Source organism: Coregonus clupeaformis, chromosome 11, assembly GCF_020615455.1.
Source record: "Coregonus clupeaformis isolate EN_2021a chromosome 11, ASM2061545v1, whole genome shotgun sequence".
Taxonomy (NCBI): Eukaryota; Metazoa; Chordata; class Actinopteri; order Salmoniformes; family Salmonidae; genus Coregonus; species Coregonus clupeaformis.
In genome coordinates, this window is record NC_059202.1 from 30,316,940 (window position 1) to 30,334,227 (window position 17,288).

Below are 17,288 nucleotides of genomic sequence, written 5' to 3' on the forward strand. Positions count from 1 at the left end.
GGAGCTGGAGAGAGAGAACGCAGCCCTGAAAGCCAGTGACAGCCAGTGAGAGAGAGGTGGAGGAGCTGGAGAGAGAGAACGCAGCCCTGAAAGCCAGAGTGACAGCCAGTGAGAGAGAGGTGGAGGAGCTGGAGAGAGAGAACGCAGCCCTGAAAGCCAGAGTGACAGCCAGTGAGAGAGAGGTGGAGGAGCTGGAGAGAGAGAACACAGCCCTGAAAGCCAGAGTGGCAGCCAGTGAGAGAGAGGTGGAGGAGCTGGAGAGAGAGAATGCAGCCCTGAAAGCCAGAGTGACAGCCAGTGAGAGAGAGGTGGAGGAGCTGGAGAGAGAGAACGCAGCCCTGAACGCCAGAGTGACAGCCAGTGAGAGAGAGGTGGAGGAGCTGGAGAGAGAGAACGCAGCCCTGAAAGCCAGAGTGACAGCCAGTGAGAGAGTTGTGGAGGAGCTGGAGAGAGAGAACGCAGCCCTGAAAGCCAGAGTGACAGCCAGTGAGAGAGAGGTGGAGGAGCTGGAGAGAGAGAACGCAGCCCTGAAAGCCAGAGTGACAGCCAGTGAGAGAGAGGTGGAGGAGCTGGAGAGAGAGAACACAGCCCTGAAAGCCAGAGTGACAGCCAGTGAGAGAGAGGTGGAGGAGCTGGAGAGAGAGAACGCAGCCCTGAAAGCCAGTGACAGTCAGTGAGAGAGAGGTGGAGGAGTTGGAGAGAGAGAACGCAGCCCTGAAAACCAGAGTGACAGCCAGTGAGAGAGAGGTGGAGGAGCTGGAGAGAGAGAACGCAGCCCTGAAAGCCAGTGACAGTCAGTGAGAGAGAGGTGGAGGAGCTGGAGAGAGAGAACGCAGCCCTGAAAGCCAGTGACAGCCAGTGAGAGAGAGGTCGAGGAGCTGGAGAGAGAGAACGCAGCCCTGAAAGCCAGAGTGACAGCCAGTGAGAGAGAGGTGGAGGAGCTGGAGAGAGAGAATGCAGCCCTGAAAGCCAGCGTGACAGCCAGTGAGAGAGGTGGAGGAGCTGGAGAGAGAGAACGCAGCCCTGAAAGCCAGAGTGACAGCCAGTGAGAGAGGTGGAGGAGCTGGAGAGAGAGAACGCAGCCCTGAAAGCCAGAGTGACAGCCAGTGAGAGAGAGGTGGAGGAGCTGAAGAGAGAGAACGCAGCCCTGAAAGCCAGAGTGTCAGCCAGTGAGAGAGAGGTGGAGGAGCTGAAAACTGAGAACATAGCCAGACCAAAGATGGCCTTCTTCTGCTAGTTTGGCTCATTTAGGGTATGTAGCAGTGGCGTAGGCAGAAATCCGTTGATGGCAGGGCCAGCAAAGATTTAGGTGGGACAACATTTAGGCACTCAAATTATCATTATCAAAAAAGCATAGCCTACCCTATACCGTACTGTAATCGATCACACACAACAAACCATCTAATGTGATTTCACATTAGAGACCAAAATAGTATTGTAAGCCTACGTAAATCCATGACTAATGCATTTAACATGCGACTCACATAGACCTACACATAATAAACCATAGGCCAATATACACTGTGTACAAAACATTAGGAACACTTTCCTAATATTGAGTTGCACCCGCTTTTACCCTCAGAACAGCCTCAATTCGTCGAGGCATGGCCTACAAGGTGTTGAAAGTGTTCCACAGGGATGCTGGCCCATGTTGACTCCAATGCTTCCCACAGTTGTGTCAAGGTGGCTGGATGTCATTTGAGTGCTGGATAATTTTTGATGCACATGGGAAACTGTTAAGCGTGAAAAACCCAACAGCGTTGCAGTTCTTGACACTCAAACCGGTGCGCCTGGCACCTACTACCATACCCTGTTCAAAGGCACTTAAATCTTTTGTCTTGCCCATTCACACTAAGAATGGCACACATACACAATCCATGTCTCAATTGCCTCAAGGCTTAAAAATCGTTCTTTAACCTCCTCCCCTTCATCTACACTGATTGAAGTGGATTTAACAGGTGACATCAATAAGGGATCATAGCTTTCACCTGGTCATTCTATGTCATGGAAAGAGCAGGTGTTCCTAATGTTTTCTACAGTTAGTGTATCTTAATCAATAGACTATGAGACTAGAACATAATGCCCTGATATGACAGTATTAATCACAATACAGGACTACTTTGCTAGCGCTGACTCCGCCGATAACATCGACGAGTTAACCACCTCCGTCACCGGCTTCATAAGGAAATGCATCGGCAACGTTGTCCCAACAGTGAAGGTTCGCCACTTCCCCAATCAAAAGCCCTGGAATAACACTGAGGTTGGCGGCGGCGCTAAGCTAAAGGACTACCGCACACAGGGCTATCGCAGACAACGCTGAGGCAACAGCTGAGAACGACCTCCGCAGTCATCAAACGAGCAAAAGGACAAAATAGGAATAAGGTGGAATCAATTTACACAGGTTCCGCCGCCCGCCGCATATGGCAGGGGCTACAGTCCATTACTGATTACAAAGGAAGACCCAGCCATGATCTGCCCAACAATGCCTCTCTTCCAGACAAACTCAATATATTTTCTGCACGCTTTGATAATAACAAAACTGTACCGTGCGTGAGGGCCCACACTGACCCAGAGGACTGGGTGATCTGGCTCTCCGAGGCCGACGTCAGTAAGATCTTTATTCAGGTCAACACTTGCAAGGCCGCGGGGCCAGATGGTATTCCAGGGCGTGTTCTCAGAGCATGCGCAGATCAGCAGATAACATGCACAGACATTTATACTGACTCTACACACACGCACACACACTCACATACAATCATAATTTACTCTGCTGATACTCTATTTCTCATATATCCTGATACCTGGTCACCTTACCCCTATACATATCTACCTCTACCACTCCAGTATCCCTGCACATTGTAAATGACCCTGTATATAGCTTCTTACTTTCTCATGTTCTTCTTATTTCTTATTTTTATTTCACGTGTTTTTGTTTTACCTTATGTTATTTTTAGTGCTACATTGATATTGATTACTGCATTGTTAGGTTTGGAGTTGCAAGAAAAGCATTTCACTGTACTTGTGCACGTGATATTCAAACTTGACATTTGAAACAATAGGCTTGTCAGCCTCTCAGATCACTGGCTCAACAACCAGGAGATAGTAGGCTAGGCGGCCACAAATGTAACCATAACACTAGGAGAGCCGAGAGCGTCATATTGACTCAAGTGGATGGGCCTATGCCCACCCAGGGCCACCCGTGGCTGCACCCCTGCCCAGTCATGTGAAATCCATTGATTAGGGCCAACAGATTTCTCCTGGAGTTTTAATTCAATAGAGTTTTCAGTACATTTGTCTTAAGCCATCCCTTTAAATACGGTGTACATTTTTAGTTCGTTTCGGACAGACTCACTAGAATATATCGAGAGAACGGGTTCAGAATATAGTAGGGGTCAATGAAAGAAAGCTGTCTAAATATATGCAAATTTGTCTCCGTTTCAGCACCAATTGGTAGATTTTAATGATTTAATGATTTAGGGAAAGTCTTTATGAATCATAAAAAAATGGTTTGGAGAGCCTTTATGCACCGAATATATTGATGAATAAAATAATACAGTGGTTTGATTCATTCTGAAAATTGCCACATTCAGTTATTCAACCCATGGTAATGTTGGAAGATTAGTGTACATAGAATTATAATAGGGATAATAGTTTACAATAGTAGGCTATACCCTCATCTATTGCCTGCACTAACCATGGAACTGTGTGATGAAACAACCAAGTATTGCGCCATGTGTCGGGTTCAAACTGTTGCAACTTGGTCTGCACTCCGCTCCATAACTATTTAATTAGCCTTAAAATATTATCAACTGTTACTAATGATCCTCAACAACAACCACACGGCGGTGACGGCGTTTACAGCAGAAGCAAATGAAGGTAAATTGAATTAAATGGAATGATAATGTGGGCTATACCAACTGAAGGGAACTAACAGTAGTAGTAGTTCTGTGTAGCTCAGTTGGTAGAGCATGGCGCTTGCAACGCCAGGGTTGTGGGTTCGATTCCCACGGGGGACCAGTATAAAAATGTATGCACTCTCTAACTGTAAGTCGCTCTGGATAAGAGCATCTGCTAAATGACAAAAAAACAAACAGTAAATTGGCAGTTGAATATGTGTGGTTATTAGGCCTACTGATGGTTGATAATGGCTAATATATATAACATCATAGGAAACAGAGAAAGTCCGGGTAGCCTATAATTAAGAGATTGGAAAGTGCCCATCCCTGCAAGTTCAAAGACAGTACAAATGAAATTCTGCATAATGGCACAGCATTTCATAAATTTTACTTTGGGAAAGTTTATATGTTGATACAGTATGCATCAGTTTGCTGCTATATGGCTGGTTTCACATTTGTCTCCAGCGATTATAAGGTGAAATTGATCTAAAATAAGTGTAATTTATATTTACAATTCCCTTATCCAAACAGATTACTAATTTACCTAGCTCTTATGGAGAATGGTGTTATTTCTAGCGGAAAAGATTAAGTCGATGCTTTTCCCACTGGGAACCGGTAGACTCGCTAGACCTTATTCATGGTTTCCTCGCGTGTAAAGGTGGTGGAATTATTAGGGAATTAAGTCAAGGTCAGAATATGGTGTATCTGTAGACACATCTCCGCCACACCTTCATTTTTTCAATCTCCACCCCAAACAAATAGCTGATGAATAGCATGCTATTCTCATGCTTATGTTCAAGGTCAGAATACACAGAGAGAAAAGTGCATAAAAACAGAATGATGTTCCATTTACGCATGCTTAACTCGGGTCGGAATTCCCGCCTATGTTCAGTACATAATTCAGTCTGAGACTGCCATCCATTGAAGTTGTTTGTAGTAATGTTGAAATGAGGGGTGTACAAAACAGTAAGTAATCAGCCATTACATAATCTCTAACCAATCAGAGTATCAAAGCAATGACGAATTTTCAAAACACCGCTTTACCCACGTGTGTTCTGGCTCTGGCCCAACCCATCGGTTTCTGGGACCAATCAGAATGGTTAGAATGTGTTTGCGAGGGCCTCCCGAGTGGCGCAGCGGTCTAAGGCACTGCATTGCAGAGCTAGAGGCGTCACTACAGACCTGAGTTCGATCCTGGGCTTTGTCGCAGCCGGCCGTGACCGCGAGACCCATGAGGCGGCGCACAATTGGCCGAGCATCGTCCGGGTTAGGGGAGGGTTTGGCCGGCCGGGATGTCCTTGTCCCATCACGCTCTAGCGACTCCTTGTGGCGGGCCGGGTGCATGCACGCTGACTTCGGTCGCCAGCTGTACGGTGTTTCCTCCAACACATTGGTACGGCTGGCTTCTGGGTTAAGCGAGCAGTGTGTCAAGAAGCAGTGCGGCTTGGCAGGGTCGTGTTTCAGAGGACACATGGCTCTCGACCTTCGCCTCTCCAGAGTCCGTACGGGAGTTGCAGCGATGTGACAAGACTGTAACTACCAATTGGATATCATGAAATTGGGGGGAAAAGTACAAAAAAAGAAGAAAAAAATAATGTGTCGGGGTGGTACTCTGATCCAGACCAGAGAGGAAGAAGCGAAGCGAGAGGTATAAATCAGCCCAGAATCTGTCTTCTCCAGCAGATGGTGTTTTTTTCGCTCACCAAGCGAGGAGCTTTTGTATGAAGGTCTGGCTAATTTTGATCAAATAGAAGTTTCGTAATGCTTAGTTTGTTACGAGTGTACTGACATAAGTAGGACACGTGACATCCCGGCAACTTTGAGAAAAAATACTTTATATTGGAGTTGTGCCTGTTCCTCACAGGCATATCTGCCCTCTCCTTGGCTAGAATGGTCCCACCTGATCTTGCCTCCTCCCGACTGACCTCCATTTTTTAAGACATTTATTTTAATTGTTAGAGCGGCCCCTTGAGTATCTGGTCAATGTAATGATTCTACTTCATACCTTTCAGATTATATCACTTGCGCTCAGTGCAGGTCGAGTAATAATAACAACAAAGTCACCGCCAGTTATTTCTTCTTGCAAAGTTAGCTTTGCCGTATCGGTATCGGGCAAGTTGACTGCTCCGTTTCTCTGATTGCATCTTCCCAGGTAGGGTAAACTAAACTCTAGGGTAAACTGAACTCTGTGTGAGTTGTGTATATTGTCAGTCTGTCACCAACAGCCTGTGACCTGTGGGTCAGAGCACGAAATTCGCCCTCCAAGGCTGTGTGACAGCTCTCTCCTACCCATCCTTTTTATCTGAGGATATCGGGCTTCCTTGTCTTGTGCTGACTTATCCCACCAGCTAGTGTGTGTTGGCCACCATACTTCAGTGCTAACTTTGTCAAGATATCCTCCACTGTCGTGCACCTGGCACTAGTCTTCCTTCGACTATTTAAAACTCGAACGAGTCACTTTCCCTATAACCGCCTCTCATAGCGCACACACCGTCTAGGAAGGTTGTTAGCCTAGCCAGCTATACTACGTGAGATTCAGACTGCCTCCCCAGGCATCCCTCTCTCCTGCTATTACTAGCACGGTATAAGCTAGCTAGCTTACAAACTCAACCTAGATGCCACTGTGAGTCGTCAGCTTGGTTTACCAAAAGACAGCCATTCGTGCGTGTTTCGCATAAATAAGCCCTTTAAACATGGTATCTCTCCTGCTCCAGCCCTGTGGTAGTACCTAGGCTCACCAGCAGTGGCGACCCGTCATTAAGGGCAGGTGGGGCAGAACTTTTTTTTGTTGCCTGTTTTGCATGTTATTTTGGCATTAATACATGTCACGTATCAGTTTGCAAACAATGTAAAACAATTTATCATTCAGTTAATAAAGCCGCATACAAACATGGTCTCTTTTTTGCTTTCTTGAGTAAGGCAGCGCCTAAATGCAGGTGTTTCAGCCTAGCTCAGTGCTTTCTGTGGTGGTGGGGCAGCCAGTGGAAAATACGGAGCGTAGGGGTTGGTAATGTTCTCTAGGTGCACCGTGATTCGCTCAGTGTTCTGTCACTCATGGGGACACTACGTTACCGCAAAATCTACGGGTAGAGCTCCAAAATTCAAGCCCCTTGGGTGCTGCCATAGAGTTAAATTGCAAGTGCCCATCCAAGGACCTCCCGAGTGGCGCAGCATCGCAGTGCTTGAGGTATCACTACAGACCCGGGTTTGTCCCAGGCTGTGTCACAACCGGCCGTGACCGGCAGTCCCATAGAGTGGTGCACAATTGGCCCAGCATCGTCCGGGTTAGGGGAGGGTTTGGCCGGGGGGATTTACTTGGCTCATCATGCTCTAGCGACTCCTTGTGGTGGGCCGGCCGCCTGCAGGCTGACTTCAGTCGTCAGTTGAACGGTGTTTCCTCTGACACATTGGTGCAGCTGGCTTCCAGGTTAAGCGGGCAGATGTTAAGAAGCGCGGTTTGGTGGGTCGGAGGATGCATGACTCGACCTTCGCCTCTCCCAAGCCCATTAGGGAGTTGCAGTGATAAGACAAGATCGTAATTGGATCGCAATTGAATATCATGAAATTAGGGAGAGAAAGGGGGTGAAATACAACAATTATTCAAGAAGTGCCCATCCAAGAAGGCTCAAGGTCATTGGCCACAATTAAAATGACGTCAAATCACGTTATATCTACCATAGCTTTGATTGGACTGATCATGTCAACATCATACTTTCAAAATCTTAGCTAGCAAGCTAGGAGTCATCATCATGAATCAAGTCGACAATCTACTGGCAAATCTTTTTCAATACTTATCATATGAAAATAAATTATGAAGATAAATTATAGATAGAACATATCGGTGCTCATCGGCAATTGGACATAAACATTACACAAGTTGGAAATCGCAAATTCAACAATGAGGGGTTTGGAAGGAATCAGGCTAACTGCAAGCATTGCAAAGCAATCACTAGCTTGCTATTCAGTGGAGTGGGTGTGTGGTCCAAGTCTAGGTTTAAGGGTCTATTTTCCAAGCTTAAAAGGATAAACATTCAACATTGGCCATGCTGTCAATCCAGCATGACTTCTGCTGCGTTCAAAACAACTGGAAACTCGGAACTGGGAAATCTCAGACTTCAGTGAGTTCAAGACAACTGGGAGCTCTGGAAAAAAAAGAGCTTTGACTGGGAAAAACGCTTTGAACGGTCATCCAATTCGGAATTCCACGTTTCTAGAACTCCAACATGAAGATCACTGACGTCATGATTCGACTTTGTTTTTTTCAGAGTTCCCAGTTGTCTTGAAAGCTCCATAAATCCAGAGAATGTCAGACTTTGATGACAAAGTTTGATGACAAAATTTGCAGATGAAGGACCACTGCACCACCTTCCTGTTCAAGTGAGCACAGCACAACAATATGAGTTCAAAAATGTCTTAATTGCTGCTGCCAGGGAGATATGTATACTGTAGGTAAGAAAGTAATACTAAGTGTATGTTGTGTAGTAAGCTGTTAGTAGCCTATGTGCCTCACCCTAATAATTTGGTCCCTTTTCCCCTCATAACTTAGCCTACTGTTCTGACTTTGTGTTGCACATGTAGCCTATAGCCTGTTTTAGAGAAATGTAATCATCGAATATTGTAAGGGCTTTCATTGACTGCTTATCTTATCTACCAACATAGATAGGGCTCTAACTCCTCTAGCCCCACAGTGAAATAGGGTGCAGGCCAGGCAGCAGGCTGTTAGCCAACCTGCCAGCTTAGTGGAGTCTGCCAATAGCATAGTCAGTGTAGTCAGCTCAGCCATACCCATTGAGACTGTGTCTGTGCCTCGACCTAGGTTGGGCAAAACTAAACATGGTGGTGTTCACCCTAGCAATCTTATTAGGATAAAGACCTCCTCCATTCCTGCCATTATTGAAAGAGATCGTGATACCTCACATCTCAAAATAGGGTTACTTAATGTTAGATCCCTCACTTCAAAGGCAGTCATAGTCAATGAACTAATCACTGATCATAATCTTGATGTGATTGGCCTGACTGAAACATGGCTTAAGCCTGATGAATTTGCTGTGTTAAATGAGGCCTCACCTCCTGGTTACACTAGTGACCATATTCCCCGTGCATCCCGCAAAGGCGGAGGTGTTGCTAACATTTACGATAGCAAATTTCAATTTACAAAAAAAAAATGACGTTTTCATCTTTCGAGCTTCTAGTCATGAAATCTATGCAGCCTACTCAATCACTTTTTATAGCTACTGTTTACAGGCCTCCTGGGCCATATACAGCGTTCCTCTCTGAGTTTCCTGAATTCCTATCAGACCTTGTAGTCATAGCAGATCATATTCTAATTTTTGGTGATTTTAATATTCACATGGAGAAGTCCACAGACCCACTCCAAAAGTCTTTCGGAGCCATTATCGACTCAGTGGGTTTTGTCCAACATGTCTCTGGACCTACTCACTGCCACAGTCATACTCTGGACCTAGTTTTGTCCCATGGAATAAATGTTGTAGATCTTAATGTTTTTCCACAAAATCCTGGACTATCGGACCACCATTTTATTACGTTTGCAATCGCAACAAATAATCTGCTCAGACCCCAACCAAGGAGCATCAAAAGTCGTGCTATAAATTCTCAGACAACACAAAAATTCATTGATGCCCTTCCAGACTCCTTCTGCCTACCCAAGGACGTCAGAGGACAAAAATCAGTTAACCACTTAACTGAGGAACTCAATTTAACCTTGCGCAATACCCTAGATGCAGTTGCACCCCTAAAAACGAAAAACATTTGTCATAAGAAACTAGCTCCCTGGTATACAGAAAATACCCGAGCTTTGAAGCAAGCTTCCAGGAAATTGGAACGGAAATGGCGCCACACCAAACTGGAAGTCTTCCGACTAGCTTGGAAAGACAGTACCGTGCAGTACCGAAGAGCCCTCACTGCTGCTCGATCATCCTACTTTTCCAAATTAATCGAGGAAAATAAGAACAATCCAAAATTTCTTTTTGATACTGTTGCAAAGCTAACTAAAAAGCAGCATTCCCCAAGAGAGGATGGTTTTCACTTCAGCAGTGATAAATTCATGAACTTCTTTGAGGAAAAGATCATGACCATTAGAAAGCAAATTACGGACTCCTCTTTGAATCTGCGTATTCCTCCAGGGCTTAGCTGTCCTGGATCTGCACAGATTTGCGAGGGCCTGGGATCGGGAGAGACACTTAAGTGTTTTAGTACTATATCTCTTGACACAATGATGAAAATAATCATGGCCTCTAAACCTTCAAGCTGCATACTGGATCCTATTCCTACTAAACTGCTGAAGGAGCTGCTTCCTGTGCTTGGCCCTCCTATGTTGAACATAATAAACAGCTCTCTATCCACCGGATGTGTACCAAACTCACTAAAAGTGGCAGTGATAAAGCCTCTCTTGAAAAAGCCAAACCTTGACCCGGAAAATATAAAAAACTATCGGCCTATATCGAATCTTCCATTCCTCTCAAAAATTTTAGAAAAAGCTGTTGCGCAGCAACTCACTGCCTTTCTGAAGACAAACAATGTATACGAAATGCTTCAGTCTGGTTTTAGACCCCATCATAGCACTGAGACTGCACTTGTGAAGGTGGTAAATGACCTTTTAATGGCGTCAGACCGAGGCTCTGCATCTGTCCTCGTGCTACTAGACCTTAGTGCTGCCTTTGACACCATCGATCACCACATTCTTTTGGAGAGACTGGAAACCCAAATTGGTCTACACGGACAAGTTCTGGCCTGGTTTAGATCCTACCTGTCGGAAAGATATCAGTTTGTCTCTGTGAATGGTCTGTCCTCCGACAAATCAACTGTACATTTCGGTGTTCCTCAAGGTTCCGTTTTAGGACCACTATTGTTTTCACTATATATTTTACCTCTTGGGGATGTTATTCGAAAACATAATGTTAACTTTCACTGCTATGCGGATGACACACAGCTGTACATTTCAATGAAGCATGGTGAAGCCCCAAAATTGCCCTCGCTAGAAGCCTGTGTTTCAGACATAAGGAAGTGGATGGCTGAAAACTTTCTACTTTTAAACTCGGACAAAACAGAGATGCTTGTTCTAGGTCCCAAGAAACAAAGAGATCTTCTGTTAAATCTGACAATTCATCTTGATGGTTGTAAAGTCGTCTCAAATAAAACTGTGAAGGACCTAGGCGTTACTCTTGACCCTGATCTCTCTTTTTGACGAACATATCAAGACTGTTTCAAGGACAGCTTTTTTCCATCTACGTAACATTGCAAAAATCAGAAATTTTCTGTCCAAAAATGATGCAGAAAAAATTAATCCATGCATTTGTTACTTCTAGATTAGACTACTGCAATGCTCTATTTTTCCGGCTACCGGATAAAGCACTAAATAAACTTCAGTTAGTGCTAAATACGGCTGCTAGAATCCTGACTAGAACCAAGAAATTTGATCATATTACTCCAGTGCTAGCTTCCCTACACTGGCTTCCTGTTAAGGCAAGGGCTGATTTCAAAGTTTTACTGTTAACCTATAAAGCGTTACATGGGCTTGCTCCTACCTATCTTTCCGAGTTGGTCCTGCCGTACATACCAATACGTACGCTACGGTCACAAGACGCAGGCCTCCTAATTGTCCCTAGAATTTCTAAGCAAACAGCGGGAGGCAGGGCTTTCTCCTATAGATCTCCATTTTTATGGAACAGTCTGCCTACCCATGTGAGAGACGCAGACTCGGTCTCAACCTTTAAGTCTTTACTGAAGACTTATCTCTTCAGTAGGTCATATGATTGAGTGTAGTCTGGCCCAGGAGTGTGAAGGTGAACGGAAAGGCTGGAGCAACGAACAGCCCTTGCTGTCTCTGCCGGGCCGGTTCCCCTCTCCACTGGGGTTCTCTGCCTCTAACCCTGTTGCAGGGGCTGAGTCACTGGCTTGCTGGTGCTCTTTCATGCCGTCCCTGGGAGGGGGTGCGTCACTTGAGTGGGGTTGAGTTACTGACGTGATCTTCCTGTCTGGGTTGGCGCCCCCCTTGGTTTGTGCTGTGGTGGAGACCTCTGTGGGCTATACTCGGCCTTGTCTCAGGATTGTAAGTTGGTGGTTGGGGATATCCCTCTAGTGGTGCGGGGGCTGTGCTTTGGCGGAGTGGGTGGGGTTATATCCTTCCTGTTTGGCCCTGTCCGGGGTTTCTTCGGATGGGGCCACAGTGTCTCCGGACCGCTCCTGTCTCAGCCTCCAGTATTTATGCTGCAGTAGTTTATGTGTCGGGGGGCTGGGGTTAGTTGGTTATACCTGGAGTACTTCTCCTGTCTTATCCAGTGTCCTGTGTGAATTTAAGTATGCTCTCTCTAATTCTCTCGTTCTCTCTTTCTCTCTGAGAACCTGAGCCCTAGGACCATACGTCAGGACTACCGGGCATGATGACACCTTGCTGTCCCCAGTCCGCCTGGCCTTGCTGCTATTCCAGTTTCAACTGTTCTGCCTGCGGCTACGAAACCCCTACCTGTCCCAGACCTGCTGTTTTCAACTCTAAATGATCGGCTATGAAAAGCCAACTGAGAGACCTGAGCCCTAGGACCATACGTCGGGACTACCGGCCGTGGTGACTCCTTGCTGTCCCCAGTCCGCCTGGCCTTGCTGCTATTCCAGTTTAAACTGTTCTGCCTGCGGTTATGGAACCCCTACCTGTCCCAGACCTGCTGTTTTAAACTCTAATGATCGGCTATGAAAAGCCAACTGAGATTTATTCCTGATTATTATTTGACCATGCTTGTCACTTATGAACATTTTTGAACATCTTGGCATGGTTCTGTTATAATCTCCACCCGGCACAGCCAGAAGAGGACTGGCCACCCCTCATAGCCTGGTTCCTCTCTAGGTTTCTTCCTAGGTTTTGCCTTTCTAGGGAGTTTTTCCTAGCCACCGTGCTTCTACACCTGCATTACTAGCTGTTTGGGGTTTTAGGCTGGGTTTCTGTACAGCACTTCGAGATATTAGCTGATGTAAGAAGGGCTATATAAAATAAAATTGATTGATTGATTGCTTATATGCCCCCTTTATTTATCCTATGGTTCTGACTTGGTGTACAGGGAGAATAATATAAGAATGGCCCATGTTCTGAATTCTGTCACTGTACATTTCAAACATCCTTCTGGAACAGCGGGGACTGTGAAGAGACACACACACACAGGCACATACACACATACATATAGACACTCACTCTACACACACGTACACATGGATGTTGTATTGTAAATATGTGATAGTGGAGTAGTGGCCTGAGGGAACACACTAAATGTATTGGGTAAAGTGTTATGATAAATTGTATATAACTGCCTTAATGTTGCAGGACCCCAGGAAGAGTATCTGCTGTCTTGGCAGCAGCTAATGGGGATCCTTAATAAATACAAATACAAAGTGATGAACAAATAGTTATATTGACTATGTCCATCCTAGCTCACTCATTAATGTCTTAATCGAAATTACGGATTGCCTCTTATCACCTCCTTGTCCCTTTATGCCATAGTTTGTACATCTCAATTGTCAGTAGAAACCACATTTGTTTAAGCAAGTCAGCCATATCAGCAATGTTTTTTTAAAAGGCAGTAAATGAGGCTGAATGAACTGTTTCGCTGCCAGACAAGGCTCCGCTGATAGCCAGGTATAGCAGTGGTAAGGTTTTGGGACAGCTTTATGTAGGCCTAACAGTTTGAGGGCACCGTTTGTCATCGTTATAGTGCAATTAATGTATTGTTGTGTTGTGTAGTGGCTTTGCTGGCATGCATCCCAAAATTATTTTTTGAGTTTGCCCCACCAATTTACATGCTAAAATCGCCACTGCTCACTAGAAATGATTTTGCGGTTGCTGTACAACTCCCACCATATTATTGTAGCTCTCTACCTTTACTGTGTATTGTGGTAGCTGCTGTAATAGTCTCTGGTTACTATTGTATTAGTTAATTTGATTAATTAGTATATTTGCATAAGAGTATACAAAACATTAGGAACATCTGCTCTTTCATTTTTTTTTTTTTACATTTTAGTCATTTAGCAGACGCTCTTATCCAGAGCGACTTACTGTTAGTGAGTACATACATTTTCATACTGGCCCCCCTGGCAATCGAACCCACAACCCTGGCGTTGCAAGCGCCATGCTCTACCAACTGAGCTACACGGGGCCTTTCCATGACATAGACTGACCAGGTGAATCCAGGTAAAAGCTATGATCCCTTATTGATGTCACTTGTTAAGTCCACTTTAATCAGTGTAGATGAAGGGGAGGAGACATGTTAAAGAAGGATTTTTAAGCCTTGAGACAGTTGAGACATGGATTATGTATGTGTGCCATTCAGAGTGTGAATGGGCAAGACAAAAGATTGAAATGCCTTTGAACGGGGTATGGTAGTAGGTGCTAAGCGCATTGGTTTGAGTGTGTCAAGAACTGCAACGCTGCTGGGTTTTTCACGTTCAACAATTTCCCCTCTGTATCAAGAATGGTCCACCACCCAAAGAACATCCAGCCAACTTGACACAACTGTGGGAAGCATTGGAGTCAACATGGGCCAGTATCCCTGTGGAATGCTTTCGACCCCTTGTAGTCCATGCCCCGACGAATTGAGGCTGTTCTGAATGGAAAAGGGGGGTGCAACGTAATATTAAGGTGTTTCTAATGTTTTGTACACTCAGTGTATAAGACATGTAAAATGTGTCAAATTGCAGGAAATTAGCTTTAAAACTGCCATTGTTTTCTCTCTGCCAACAAGAGGGATGTGAACAGTTTGGGTTTGCATGGGTTGCGAGGTGGGGGTTTGTTACTACGCTGATAAAATGACAATATCCATCCGGACCTTTGCCCCCTAGAACATTTGTGTTACCTGACCTTCTCAAATAGTATTTGAGTACCCCTGACCTACTGTATTATGGTAATTGAAAACAGTAGAGAAAGCCTTCCTATATTGTCCCCTCTGGGTGTGTATAGCACAGTAGAGAAAGCCTTCCTATGGTGTGTATAGTTCAGTTTCCGAGGCAAGGGCCCTGGAGCTGGCTGAGGTGGAGGAGTTAGAGACAAAGCTCAACCAGTGGGCTGTGTCGGCCAACCCTGAGCACGGGCAGGATAACGGCGAGGCCAGCATAGTGTGCAGTGCTACCTGGAGGCCTGTGTATGCTGTGGGAACATCGACCGAGCGCACCGCTCCTGTTCAGCCACCACCGCATGATCAGCCAGCGCAAGCTGCTCAACATAGGACTTTTCAACATTATGATGAGAGTCTGGGCCAAGAAAGTAAGTGCTGCTCACTCTTGTATTTCTATGGCATGTAGAACTATCCAAGAATTATGTGGTATTTTAGAGAGAATTGTCCTGAGTGTATCTCTCCTTGTTGTATTGCAGGGCTCTTTGAACCAGATTGGGCGAATGTTCATTCTAGTAGAAGAGGCAGGTCTGATGCTTAACCTCGGCTCCGACTGTGCTGCTCTGGTGTGTATGGGCTGGACCCCTAACTGTTCTCCAAAGCTAATCAACAGGTAGGCTAACCCACAGACATAGTAATTTACAGCTTGGAAATCATACTGTAATGCTAGGTAAAGGTGAATGAATTTTACCTGTGTAGCCTGAGTTTACCACTAGATGTCAGGCTCCTATTAGCTTTGCTGTTCTTGTTTCTCTGTATATTTATTCTAGCAATTTCTGGGATTCGGTGTTAGAGTATATCTAGACAAGCTGCCGGGATTCACAAAAGCCTGCATTTAATTGTAGTATTCAGATGCCTTGAAGCATGTAGCCCACGTAAACAACAACATACCCTTGACCAACCTGTAAACATATCTCCTCAGATGTCTTCACTTGTGGTAGATAGACCTCTTTGATGATACTCTGATTCTGAAAGAAGACAGTTTATTTTCCAACTAAGTTTAGATGTAATATCCCCCCCCTTTTATCTTATACTATGACTTGTCCTTGCCCACTTTCAGAGCAGTTAATACCCTATAGTCAAGCGCAAGCTGCTATATTAAATAGTTCCTTTAAAATGTTGTGGAGTGGGGTATTGTGGGCCATTGTTGAGGGCTGTGGAGAGGTGTTATGAGTGCCAGTGAAGCATCTTTCCTGGAAGTGAAGTGGCAGGACAAGTGTTGTAGTTCACCCTACCTGACCCCTCATTTCTTGCTCTCCTCCATCACTGTCTATGGACCTATTGTGGTCTCCACAGAAACCAAGTGGAGGAAACCGTTTTCAAGTGGACTGGTTATTATCTGCACATTGTTTTGTAAATGGTCAATTTATCCTCCTGACATATCTTTCTATGTTGTGTTTTTAATTGTGTCGACTCTTGACCAACATAAATGGAGCTTAGGAAGTTGTGAATACTGTAGCTATAGAGAAGTTAGTTGATGTGGATCAGGATAGCAGTTTGCCTAGTGTTAAAGGACACAGTTACTTGTCTCAATCCAGCCTTTTCTCATCAAGGACACACAGCCAAATGGATGGTGATCAGTAAGTAGGGCATCCTGGTTGAGAAATCACCATTGAGTGATATTAATTGAATTTAAGCCAGTGACTGCATGCAGCCTCCAGACATAGATTTATTGTATGACATTTAGCATGGAGCCACACATTAAGCATCGCGACACTGTTCACCTCTAGCTCTCCTAGGACTACATCTGTCATAATTAATGTCTCTGATGTAGGCCAGGCCAATCTGCTGACTGACTATACAGAGACAGGGCCAAATGTATTTCAGTCAGATGGATTGTGATTGATACTGTATGTTTTTTGTTTCTTAACAACCTGCTGTTAGTAATTTCATTGTGCTTATTGGACAAGAAAATTATACAGATTGTTTGGAAGCTTGGTGAAACTCAATTTGTCAATGTCAATATGCTGACTAGAACGTTATGCTGACTAGAGCCGACTAGGTGAAAAATCTGTCGATGTGCCCTCGAGCAAGGCACTTAACCCTAATTGCTCCTGTAAGTCGCTCTGGATAAGAGCGTCTGCTAAATGACTAAACATGTTTTTAAAATGTAGAACGTTAGGCTAATTGATATCAAAATGTTTTTTCTGCAAAAACCGGCTGGTATAAAGGTATTAGTATTCATAATAACACACAGATTTTGTTTCTAGCTGTGTTGAACGGCAGAACTGCAACTTGCTTGAATACAGAGTCACGGCAGGGAATCCGTTGACCCTTTGTCAGTCTGCGGTTGTGGTGAGTGGTCTTTCAGACTATCATGTTGACCCTCGTCTCCAGCTATCCCTCCCTACTCTATATTGTCCCCTGAGGATGTCACCTTATGCAGTGTGGCCAAGGACAGGGCAGGCTGCAGAGCGGAGAGGGGCAGCTGGTTGGTGCATCGATCACTGTGTAAGGTGATACCAATGACATTGTTGTTCTGCGGTGGTGCTCTCTTGCTCAC